This window comes from Mytilus californianus, unplaced genomic scaffold (assembly GCF_021869535.1).
Source record: "Mytilus californianus isolate M0D057914Y unplaced genomic scaffold, xbMytCali1.0.p SCAF_18, whole genome shotgun sequence".
NCBI lineage: Eukaryota > Metazoa > Mollusca > Bivalvia > Mytilida > Mytilidae > Mytilus > Mytilus californianus.
The window spans coordinates 9,149,085-9,160,557 of NW_026262666.1; the positions used below are offsets into that span (position 1 = coordinate 9,149,085).

The 11,473-nt window shown below is 30.6% G+C and overlaps 1 long non-coding RNA gene across 1 annotated transcript; it reads right to left on the reverse strand.

Annotated features, from left to right (window-relative positions):
• Positions 1-234: 234 nt before the first annotated feature.
• LOC127726680 (uncharacterized) lies at positions 235-9,590 on the reverse strand. The gene is made up of 2 exons (XR_007993637.1): positions 9,427-9,590; positions 235-799 (listed from the first exon to the last, which is right to left on the reverse strand). It is a non-coding gene; the product is annotated as an uncharacterized LOC127726680 (long non-coding RNA).
• Positions 9,591-11,473: the final 1,883 nt, after the last annotated feature.

Here is an 11,473-nt window from a genome sequence, read left to right on the forward strand (position 1 = left end):
TTCTGCCCTGTTTTTATCCGTTTCAGATAACGTATATCTTGCGGATAAAACTATCCATTCTGGATAGAAATAATAATCCAGTCGTTATCCAGTTGCAATTTATCAATATAGATCAATTGTTATCTTCAGATATAATTATCGGTTCTGGAAAGTTATCAGGCGGACAAAATACCCTTTCCAGATCAGTTGTGCTGGGAACAGAACAATTCATAATGGTTAAAAACATAACTATAACAAATTTATATAATTCAATATAGTGACATATAGCAAAATAAAATAAGTAAAAAAACCATCAGTTGATGGTATATTGCAAATAATTAACAGTTCATGTTTGATATTCCAGTTTGTTTTGATTGTTTTGTTCACTTGAAAATCTAGAGACATATATGGCTGCCTTGATGTGTCCTACTGTTTTCTTTTTCTTGTAGGATTCACTTGGTGGAGTTCATGTTTGCCATACCTGTCAACTATTCCTTTTCTGCGAGTCACAGCCGGGAATTGAAGCGTTCATCCAAGATTTTTCAATACCTGCCCAGGTCATCAAATAACCAGAGATTTCAGTATCTACCTTGTTATCACCTGTGTTCTATTGTCACTAAACTTTTGATGTCTAAAATGCCAAAATTTCCTCTAAAACACTGAGTGCTCTCCAATGTAATACCATAGGACATGTTGGCATGCCATCATCTCCATTGAAAACTCAGCTTGAACCAGTATCAATACATACTTTTGGCTAAATAAAGGCAACAGTAGTATACCGCTGTTCAATAGTCATACATCGATTGAGCGAAAACAAATCCTAAAAATAAATGAAAAAAAATCATAATGAAGATTATTGATTGTGAATCTGAGTGTACTTATCAGACAGGATACCAAATGGTGTTGTATCTATCTGATAAAATAAGATTGCTTTCTTTTAGAGCACTTGGGGCTCTGTTCGAATTTCAATAAATATTTAACTAGGTTGTTGGTCATATTTCAGACATAGCATGAATTTTTTCCCCATACCTTATAGTGTTGAATTTTGAAAAAAATAATTTGATTGATAGCATCAAAAAACAGAAAAAAATGTTCGCGCTTTCTGACTCAGACAAAAAACCATACCCCCTCCTTCCCCTTGAAGTCAAATGGTTGCTCCCTCAATACTGGACGACAAATGAACTTCACAGAATTGAACATTTGTCGCTATATAATATCATGCAAATCTCCTGAATAATTTTTTGGGGGTATTGATAAATATTGATTCTACCACTGTATCGAGTGTGATACGATATTTTTCAACTCGAGCAAGTTAAATTTTCAAATTTAAAAGCCCTGCTTTTGGGTAATAGGGGTGGAAACAAATTTAATTCTGTTACAAATGAAAAAAAATAATTATGGGTGTTGTGTTATAAAAAAAGTGTTGTCTAATCCCCAACCTCATACATTTTTCCCCTGGAATAGCCCGGAAAGAAAATAAGTTAATATTTGAAAATAAGACAAAATTGAGTTCCATAAGTTAAATCTGTCAACATTATTAGTGAAGAGGCTTTTTTTAGAGATAAAACCCAGTTTTTAAGTCAAATCTTAAAATATAAAAACACGATGACATAATAAAGTCAAATCCTGTAAAACAATTTGATTTTTCTACATTTAAATCAACCAGAGTTGTCATTGATTGCAAGAAAATTGGTTCATACACCTATGTAGTGGCGTCATTTGGAGATTTCAAATCATTTTAGTTTTTCAAAAACCTAAAATCTGTTAATGTAATTATTATTTTCATTTCAACTATCCAAACTAATGACATCAAATTACGTCAATACAAACCAACTTAGTCTGAAAATCTTTTAAGAAGTCATTTGTAATAGATATATTAGTTTTTAACAATCACAATTTCAGCGTATTATCATTGAGGGGGTAGATGGGAAGTCCTTCATTTCTGTATTCTTTAAATTTTTAGGCCATTTTTCTCTATTCTTTATACTTTTTGCCCATTATTCTCTATTCTTTATATTTTGGCGCCTCATTATTCTCTATTCTTTATTTTTTTGGTCCATTTTTTTTATATTCTTTTTATTTTTTGCCCATTATTCTCTATTCTGTAAACCCCCATCCACATCCTCATCATTCCTTCGTCATAAAAGGATCAACATAAGACGATATTAAATATATAAAGAGACATATAAAATAAACTATTTTGTAATTCTTTATGTAATATACTCTACAAAGCTTCTACGCACTTAGTCTACATACTTACCTATATACGTCAAAGTACTTTATTAAGTAATTTCAGACTTAACAAAACGGATTTATTGAAAAAGTTGCGTTATATTTAGAATATCTCGTTCAACTCTTTTATTATTGAAATCTTTAATTCTAATATCCTAATTCTCAAAATTAATAATTCTCACGATATTTGTGTTGTATTTGGATCACGTAGGCAGGTGCACAATCTCGATTCCATAATTGTTGTTAGCTTATTTTGTTACTTAATTACGCTGTTGCACTACAAAAATGCTAAAGGGTCATAACTCTGGACTAAAAATAAACTTGTTTATGTGTTGTGAACCTAATGTTTGTTTTTACCTCAAAAAATTTCATTCTTTCCATTAAAATCAAATTAATCAGAATAGTATGCATTAATTGGTAACTTTCTCAGAGATACAAAGTTATTTCCCTTTATTTGATTGATTGTTGGTGTTTAACGCCACTTTCAGCACTCTTGGCTATATCATCATGACCGCCAGTTTTTATACACCTTATCGCTATTTAATCAAGTCCGGATAAGTTCTAAAATTACAACTTTTTCAGCCAGTTGAAGATATCTGGGGTCCTGTTTAAACAATGTATCATGCATAAAACCAGAGACATAGTATTATATGTCTCTGATAAAACTAAGAGAAATGTTTAAACCATTGTAAACACTTCAAACAAAGCATTTTTATTACTTTAATTTGTGTTTAAAAAAGTGGATCATAATCTATCAAAGTTTTAAAATGTTCGCTTTCTAAACTTTTTCCTCCCTCAGCTCGTTACTGATGACCTTTGTTTTTGCAGCACTTGACCCAAACAGGAAGTTGTATAAGTGACTTTTTTTTCAGATTGTACTTAAAAGCGATAAGGTGTATTGGTGTAAGAAGCTATAGTTCCCAGAGAGAACTGACAATCTTCAGGAAAAAAACTGCTAAACCTAGTCAATTCAAATCAGAGTCAAACTTCCATGCCAAAGCAAGCTTCCGAACTCACAACCACAGTGTAGATAGGCTAATGATAATTGCAGATGAACTATTTAGAAAACTCGTCTAATGATTGATTGATTGGTGTTAAACGGCACTTTCAACACGTATTGTACTTCTTTGTTGCGGTCAGTTTTTAATGGTGGAGGAAGCCGGAATGGCCGGACAGAACCACCGACTTTTGGTAGGAAAACTGACAATCCTAGTCAATTAAGATTGAAGTCGAGTGCATCTGACCCATGCTGTCACTCCCCATATTTGAACCTTTGCATTAGAATAGTAAATAACTTCACTACATTTCAATTTTTCCCAGCATCACACTGCAGTTTGATAATGGCAAATTAAAAATTTCTGGCTTTGCTGATATATCAGTAAACTCAATTTGGAAGAATCAAATCCATAACTGATGCTGGCAAAAATCTAAATACAATTCTACAAAAATATATACCATATTCTGTAACTTCAGAAAATTATTGTGTGCATTTATTATTGCGATTTTTTTAAAGAATTGTAAAAAATGTAAGATTAATTATTGTGATTTCAGGAAAATATGCATACTTATATATGTATCAGATATCAGAATGCCAGTTCTTATTGCAATTTAAAAAAAAAGGTAAAAAATGCAAAATTAATTATTGCAATTTCAGGAAAATCTGCATACTTATATATGTATCAGATATATGAAAATGCAAGGTCTTATTTTTGCCATACTCACACTTTCACATTAATAAAAGGCACTGGCTACGGTTACATGGAAATGTAACAATAATATAAAAATTATTGTTACATTGGAGACTAATTGCCGGAATGCAGGGTTGGGTAAGGAACCGATTAATTACGAATGTAACAATAATATTTGGGTCTACGGTTACATTGCGTTATTGTTACATTAAAGACTGCAATGTATGATAGATTTATTAAACTTAAACCTTCTATAGTTATGTTGCTTAATTCTTCGATAGGTACTAGATAATATTAATAATAATAATATTATTCTGCTAATAAGTATTGATTGTTTTGGTGTTGTTAAAAATCATGACTACTACAGTTTAGTTCAATATCACTATTGATGAATACTTAATGAACTGTTCAATAGAGCATGTACTGTCACGACTGATAAGATCACAAAATATCTGGACTCTGAAAATGAAAACACTGTTTCCACCAATTTCAATCTGTCGGCAAATGTCAACATTAATTGCTTTCAGACTTGTATTTAAACAACCTAACATGCTTCCAAAAAAAATATTGGACGAAAATGTAAACATCGCAAGAGTAACAAAATTTTTTTCACCTGAAGCATAGCATTAAGACATTGAAAGTTTCTTAAACTTCATAAAGGGAAAATGCAGAATGGAATTGTACGGTATGCAATATAGAGCGTGCACATTGCCGTATCACTGGTTTGTGATGGCTGCTTAGAGTGGTTTCACCGAAATGCGTCGGACTAAAACATGCTCCAAAAACAACATACTGGATTTGTAGAAACTGTCATTGTAAATAAAAAATCAAAATATTGTATGCAATATTGTAAATATTAAAAAAAAGTTTTCAAGTTTTATTTTAGTACATATTTATTACTATTCCAATCGTACATTGCAGTGCGTTAATGTAACAATAACGCAATGTAACCGTAGACCCAAATATTATTGTTACATTCGTAATTAATTGGTTCCTTACCCAACCCTGCATTCCGGCAATTAGTCTCCAATGTAACAATAATTTTTATATTATTGTTACATTTCCATGTAACCGTAGCCAGTGCCTTAATAAAAACCTTGCAATAATTTCTGAATTTACCTTCGATAAAATATAATTACTACAATGTGACTCTTGCATTTACAATCAATACTATGCTTAGCAATTTTTTAAAATTTATGTTACTGTGCTTACTGAACACCTAATATGAGGGTCTGGATGGGGTTTACAGAATAGAGAATAATGGACTAATACTACAGACAAATGGGTCAAAATAAATGGAGAATGTGTCTATGGGTTACAGATGCCCTGGCTTGTAAGTATGCATGAGTCAACTTCCACATATACAGATGCAGGATTCATGTAGTTAAGACCTTTTTGTGATTATAAGCATTGTGTATAAGTTTCATAACATTTGGTTAAGGCAAACTAAAGTTAGAGTAGGGAAACGACAGATTTAGCAATTTTTCCATTTATAATGGGGCATAACTTAAGAACGGTAAAAGTGACGCTACCCAATTTCAAACTTGATTTGTGTTTTGTGGTAATAAGCATTGTGTATAAGTTTTATAACATTTGGTTGAGGCAAACTAAAGTTAGAAAACGCAAACGAAAAATTCAGCAATTTTTATGTTTATAAAGGGACATAACTCGTGAACGGTAAAAGTAACTTCATCCAATTTAGAACTTGATCTGTGTTTTGTGGTAATAAGCATTGTGTAAAAGTTTTATAACATTTGGTTGAGGCAAACTAAAGTTAGAGAACAGAAACGAAAAATTCAGCAATCTTTATGTTTATAAAGGAGCATAACTCGTGAACAGTAAAAGTGACGCCATCCAATTTCAAATTTGATTTGTGTTTTGTGGTAATAAGCATTGTGTAAAAGTTTTAAAACATTTGGTTGAGGCAAACTTAAGTTAGAAAACGGAAACTACGTTTGGGGACATACGTGACGGACGCCCGACGCCTAGCAGCTAGGGCATAAAATAAAGAATAGAGAAAAATATTCAAAAAAATAATGAATAGAGAATAATGGGATGTTTAAATGCAAAGAATAGAGAGTAATGGGCAAAATAGAGAAAAATATTCAAAAAAATAAAGAATAGAGAATTGAAAGACCCTCCCCCATCTGGACCCTCTAATTTTTCCATTAAAAATATTAGATGTCTGTTGCATCGTATTAGTGCATAACAATTTCTTACTAACTGCCAACTATCATGAAATACTTGAGAACAAAATGAAGGCAGATCATCTAAATCATTTTAAAAGCCATGTGAATATCATAAATGTTATCGTCCATAAAACTATTACTTTCCCATAAATGTCTCGGAAAAATCATTTATGTCATAAAATATTGTTCAATGGAGGAAAAAAATTGTCCATTTTTTTTAGGGAGTGCATTTATTTCATTAAACTGAAATATGGAAATTGACATGGGGTTTGTTTTGATATCAAAAATAGCCAGAGGAAAGTTAATTGGTTGTTAACATGCTTCTGACGAGAGTTTCTATTTCATATTATTCTGAGGAAATACGATTATAGACAGATAAGCATATACCTAAGGTGGTATTATGGATAAATATTTTCCACATTAAATTAATTAGAAATTGACTCATCCTTCCCTATTTGCACTTGTTAAATCATTTTGTACTCAACTATTTATTTTTACTTTGAATTTCCAAGCAATTTATGTTAAAAGCAACAACAAAATTACATAATCCTCTTTCCATTCCATTATTTCTCCATTAAAAATATTTTAATATTTTATGGTACATTTCATTTTTTTCTTTTAAAATTCCCTAATCATTTTAGTAAAAGACAACAAAAACAGCACATACATATAAATCTTCTTTTTCTCCCTAATGTGTCACCCAGTTTAGATAAGTTGTGTACTTTTATATTAATCTATTTCTATCAAAGAGCTGCAATCAAGAATAAATTCTTTTTGAAAAACTTTAAAAATTTCAGTTCTTTTGTCCAAAGGTGCCATCTAAAACCTTTCCTTTTATAATTAAAACTTTTGATGTGTGTATTGTTTTCACTGTTGTTAGGCTGCTGCCTCATTGACATTTACAAGGGTCTAGATAGGGTGTAGCTTCATTTCTGTATTCTTTAATATTTCAGGTCATTTTTCTCTTTTCTTTATATTTTTTGTCCATTATTCTCTATTCTTTATTTTTTCCCCCCTTATTTTTATATTTTTTATGATTTTTGTCCATTTTCTGTACAATTGGCCCATTATTTTCAATTCTCTCAACCCTATCCAGACCCTCATGATCACTACATGTACCCCAAATCTACTTTGAATATGATTTATTCTGATTCAAAAAAACATTTTTAGCCTGTTTTGTATGAAAACAAGACCAATGCCGACACTCTGCATCGCTGTGTACAATTGATTGAAATGTCAGACTATCCGTAAACAGGAAGTAGCTGAATGGCAATTCTAAAAATTGCTTACATGCTACAACAACATTATCAAGCTGCAAATCAAATTCAAAATCATAGAAGCCAAGAAAACTTTGAGGAAAACTTTCTTTCAAAGGTATCTTTGACAGACAGGCAGAATGGTAGGTAACAAGACTCAAATACCACGTCCAGACTTGTGTCACTGCATGGGTCCAGACTTGTGTCACTGCATGGGTCCAGACTTGTGTCACTGCATGGAATTGATTGATGTCAACAGAAGCAAAACTGATGAAGATGATTTCCAAAACTATATTTCAATTGGATAAGAATTAATAAAGGACTTTTATTGATGTAATGTTTTTTTGTAAAAGGAGAAACATTTTCCTTGTACAAAATGTATTAAAAGTGTTGTTAAATTTCAAATTATTAGCCAACATGAAGTGGCTGCACTGCAAATGTAAAAATTGCTTACATGCTAAAACTGAACATTATAAAGCTGCAGATCAAATAAAAAGTTTTTGCTTCTGTTAGAAGCTGATAAAAGATTGATGAACATTTTTCATGTACAATAAGGGTTGTCAAATTTTTAACTGTGGGCACATAAGAAGTAGCAGCATGACAGATCTAAAAATTGCTTACACACTACAACTCAAAATGATCAAGCTGCAGACCAAATAAATAAATATTCCATTTCATAGAAGCCAAGAAAACTTTAATGAAAGTTTATTATCCAAGGTCTTTTAGACAGAATGACAGAATAACTGACAATGTCGAGCGGATACTAGACCTGCTTTCACTGTTATCTTAATATCCATTTGATTCAAGGATATAACAAATCAACAGATTTGACCAGGAGTTATACACGACAGGTTAATCAGTGGAGCAAGAACTGCTGACCTTTCGGGATAACTTGAGTTCATCCAGGTTGGCATCACTTCTGTGTAGAATTAAAAAAAATTTTTTAACTCGACTTTTTTTCACAAGTTTTAGCTGATGAAAATGGGGTGTGTATTATACACAACTGCGTACTATATATAGCTGATTACTGTAGTTCATGTTTTATGGATTGTTATTTTCATCTTATTTTTGGCAATTGTGGTTTCTATAAAAATAAGAAGATATGGTATGATTGCCAATGTGACAACTCTCCACTGGAGACCAAATGACATAGAAGTTAATGGCTATAGGTCAACATACAACCTTCAACAATGAGCAAAATTCATACCACATAGTAAGCTATAAAAGGCCCCAAAATGACAAATGTAAAACTTTCTTTCTTCACATATTTACCCCCTTCCTTCCCCTTTGGACCCTCATACTTAATTTTGTAAGAAGAAAGATTTTCTGTATGGTTGGTACAAAATATTAATAAATAAGATTTTACAAAATGAAAAAAAAAAAAAAAAAACATCTTGTCATATTGTTGTAATAAAAGAGGTTTCATGTTCATTTCTGTCTGATAAAATCGTAAAAGTTATATAATTTTAACCTAAATCATCTGTTAGCTACTCCTTTATTACATGAAATTTAGTACTTGAAATGTTTCTTAGAAAAAATAACTATCTTCTCATGACCTAATTCACGACCTTCCTCTTTGTGAAAAGTTGTATATATCAACAAAAAAAGGGAGGACTCCCCAATGTCTCACAAAGGAAAACATTTAGTATAATTATATAACAATTTTCGTAAAAAATCTAATTAACTTCCATATCGTGTGTCGAATTCTTGTTTTTCATCAAATAATCGCTATTTTATGGAGAAAAAAATTGATTATATTGTACGACGCAGCAATAAAAAACATAGTTCATTCATGTTAGATTTTCTATAAAATGCATTCAGATCTCTTTAGCAGTGTTTAATGAAATCTGAGCTGCTTAGCTTAATGTCATTTCAAGTACAGTAGAAATTGTGTTTACGAAATAATTCTGTATCATAAATACTCTCTATACTTTCATTCCACTCTGACAAAGCCTGATGAATTGTTAGACAATAAAGATAGTTCTGATAAGCTTTTCCGCCTTAAAGGTATTTTTCTCTGTTGGATTATTTGAATCCCAAATTGGTCTTAATGACTATAGCGGCAATCAATTAATCAATTACCTGCTACGACCTGATTAGCTAGCAGCATTGATGTGGGTAATTGACATAAGTAGTTGATGACATGCTTCCTACAATAGATTTGTAAAGGATTTGAAAGTGAAAAGGTTACAACTTAGGAGTGTACACATTGAAATTGATAATAATTATTAATAGAAATATTGAAATACAAATTGATACATTACAAAATTGAAATACACAAACCAGTCAGGAGACAACTCATGATACATTATTTTTTTTAAAAATTAATAAATATGGTTCATTTTCAAAAGTAACTCAAAGGGAAAAAACCTACATCAAAATCGCACTTAAAATTAAAAAAGTTGAATTTTGGATTTTACCCAAATTGGGAATTGTAAGTGTTAACATATACTCAGAAGCGATTTTTTTTTAAAAATAATACCAAGAAAATTACTGTTTGACACATGAATTATATAACTTGTTAAATGAGAGTTAAAATTCAATGAAACAAGTAGTGACCACTTAAAAACTTTCCAAGAGTAAATTACTGAAAATATGACTTAAATTCAAAGACATTAATGAAAGCATGATATAAATGTTAAGAAGTTTATTTTGGTTGATTAAAAATTTTGTGATTTCTAGGGCCAAACTGGTTTGTGAGGTTGTTTTCCTTTCCTTTGTTTTTTTTGTTTTTTTGTTTTTTTGTTTGTTTTTTTTTGGGGGGGGGGGGGGGGGGGTGTCCAATTATGATTTTTTTCTTTAAGATATCTTTTTATATCTTTTTTATTTTATCATAATCACGAAAGTAGCAAAAAAAACCCTCTATATGATAATTTTACACTTTTGCAGTACTGTTGAAACCAACAAGTTTAGCTCTACACGTTGTAAAAAAATCAGCAAAGAGAAATTTAATAGAAAAAGGATATGGGGTATCCATTCATGACACAAAAATCAGTATATTGCACAGCAAAATACATGAAAAAGGAAAGGAACAGTGCTTTAATTGCTGTTTTCATCTCAAAGTCACAGTGAGGCCGTCAACACCAAGCAAAAAAACTCACCTCATTGCAAGTTTAATGTTTGAGCCAAATTTTACAGTTTCATTAATGATAATTAAATTCCAATATTGTAAATATATGATGAGATAAGATAACCTTTTGACACCATTATTAATCAAGCAATCTCAGAGGTCTAATACACAGAAGTTTGATTGCAAACCTTGTTAAATCTATTGAGTATTTATAACATCTATCATGTCTATACTGTCCTTGACTTGTTGTAATGTAAGATATAATTTCACCCAGGTGTGATATTAATATATTTGTGAAATACTTTACAGCTATCCAGAGATGGGTATATTGTTTAAATAAATATGATAGTATAATATTTCATAGTACTAGCTAGTTCAAGTCATGAATTTTTCATATTATGAAACTGGGATCTAATAAACATATTATGTTACATGATATATGTATCATATCCAACTTTACATCCCATTAAATTAATGTTTTATTTCCTTAAAACTAACATTTTTAGATGATATCAAGCTCAAATTGTTTTTTACTGTTCCAACACCTCATTCATTTTCATGTATAAGAACAATATTATTAATAATACTAATTTAAAAAAAAAAAAACAAGATATATAACAATAAAAAAATTTTTTTTAATTTTCTGTAAAAGTTTCATAATTTTTTAGTAATTTTTTAATTTTTTGAAGGTATTCGAGGTAGACAAATATGGTCCATGCAAACAAATTCCTATCTCTTTCTGTGGCTGTTAAACTTTGATTACTTTAATGTGAGAAATTATCACTAATTTTGCATTTAGATAGAATGGTGAAAATATCCCCACGTGTAAAATTGATCTCTGAATTAAAGAAAGATCAGAATATGATACAAAAACACAAAAAATAAAACCTTGTTTGGGCTCTGACATTTTCTAATTTCAACTCTGCATAAATAACCCATTTTACAGTATTTGTATTTCATATGTTCTTACATCCAGACTGAAATCAGGAAATTTACTAAGAAATGTCATACCTATATATTACTTCTGAATAACTGTGATGGCTTTCAGATTAAACCGCA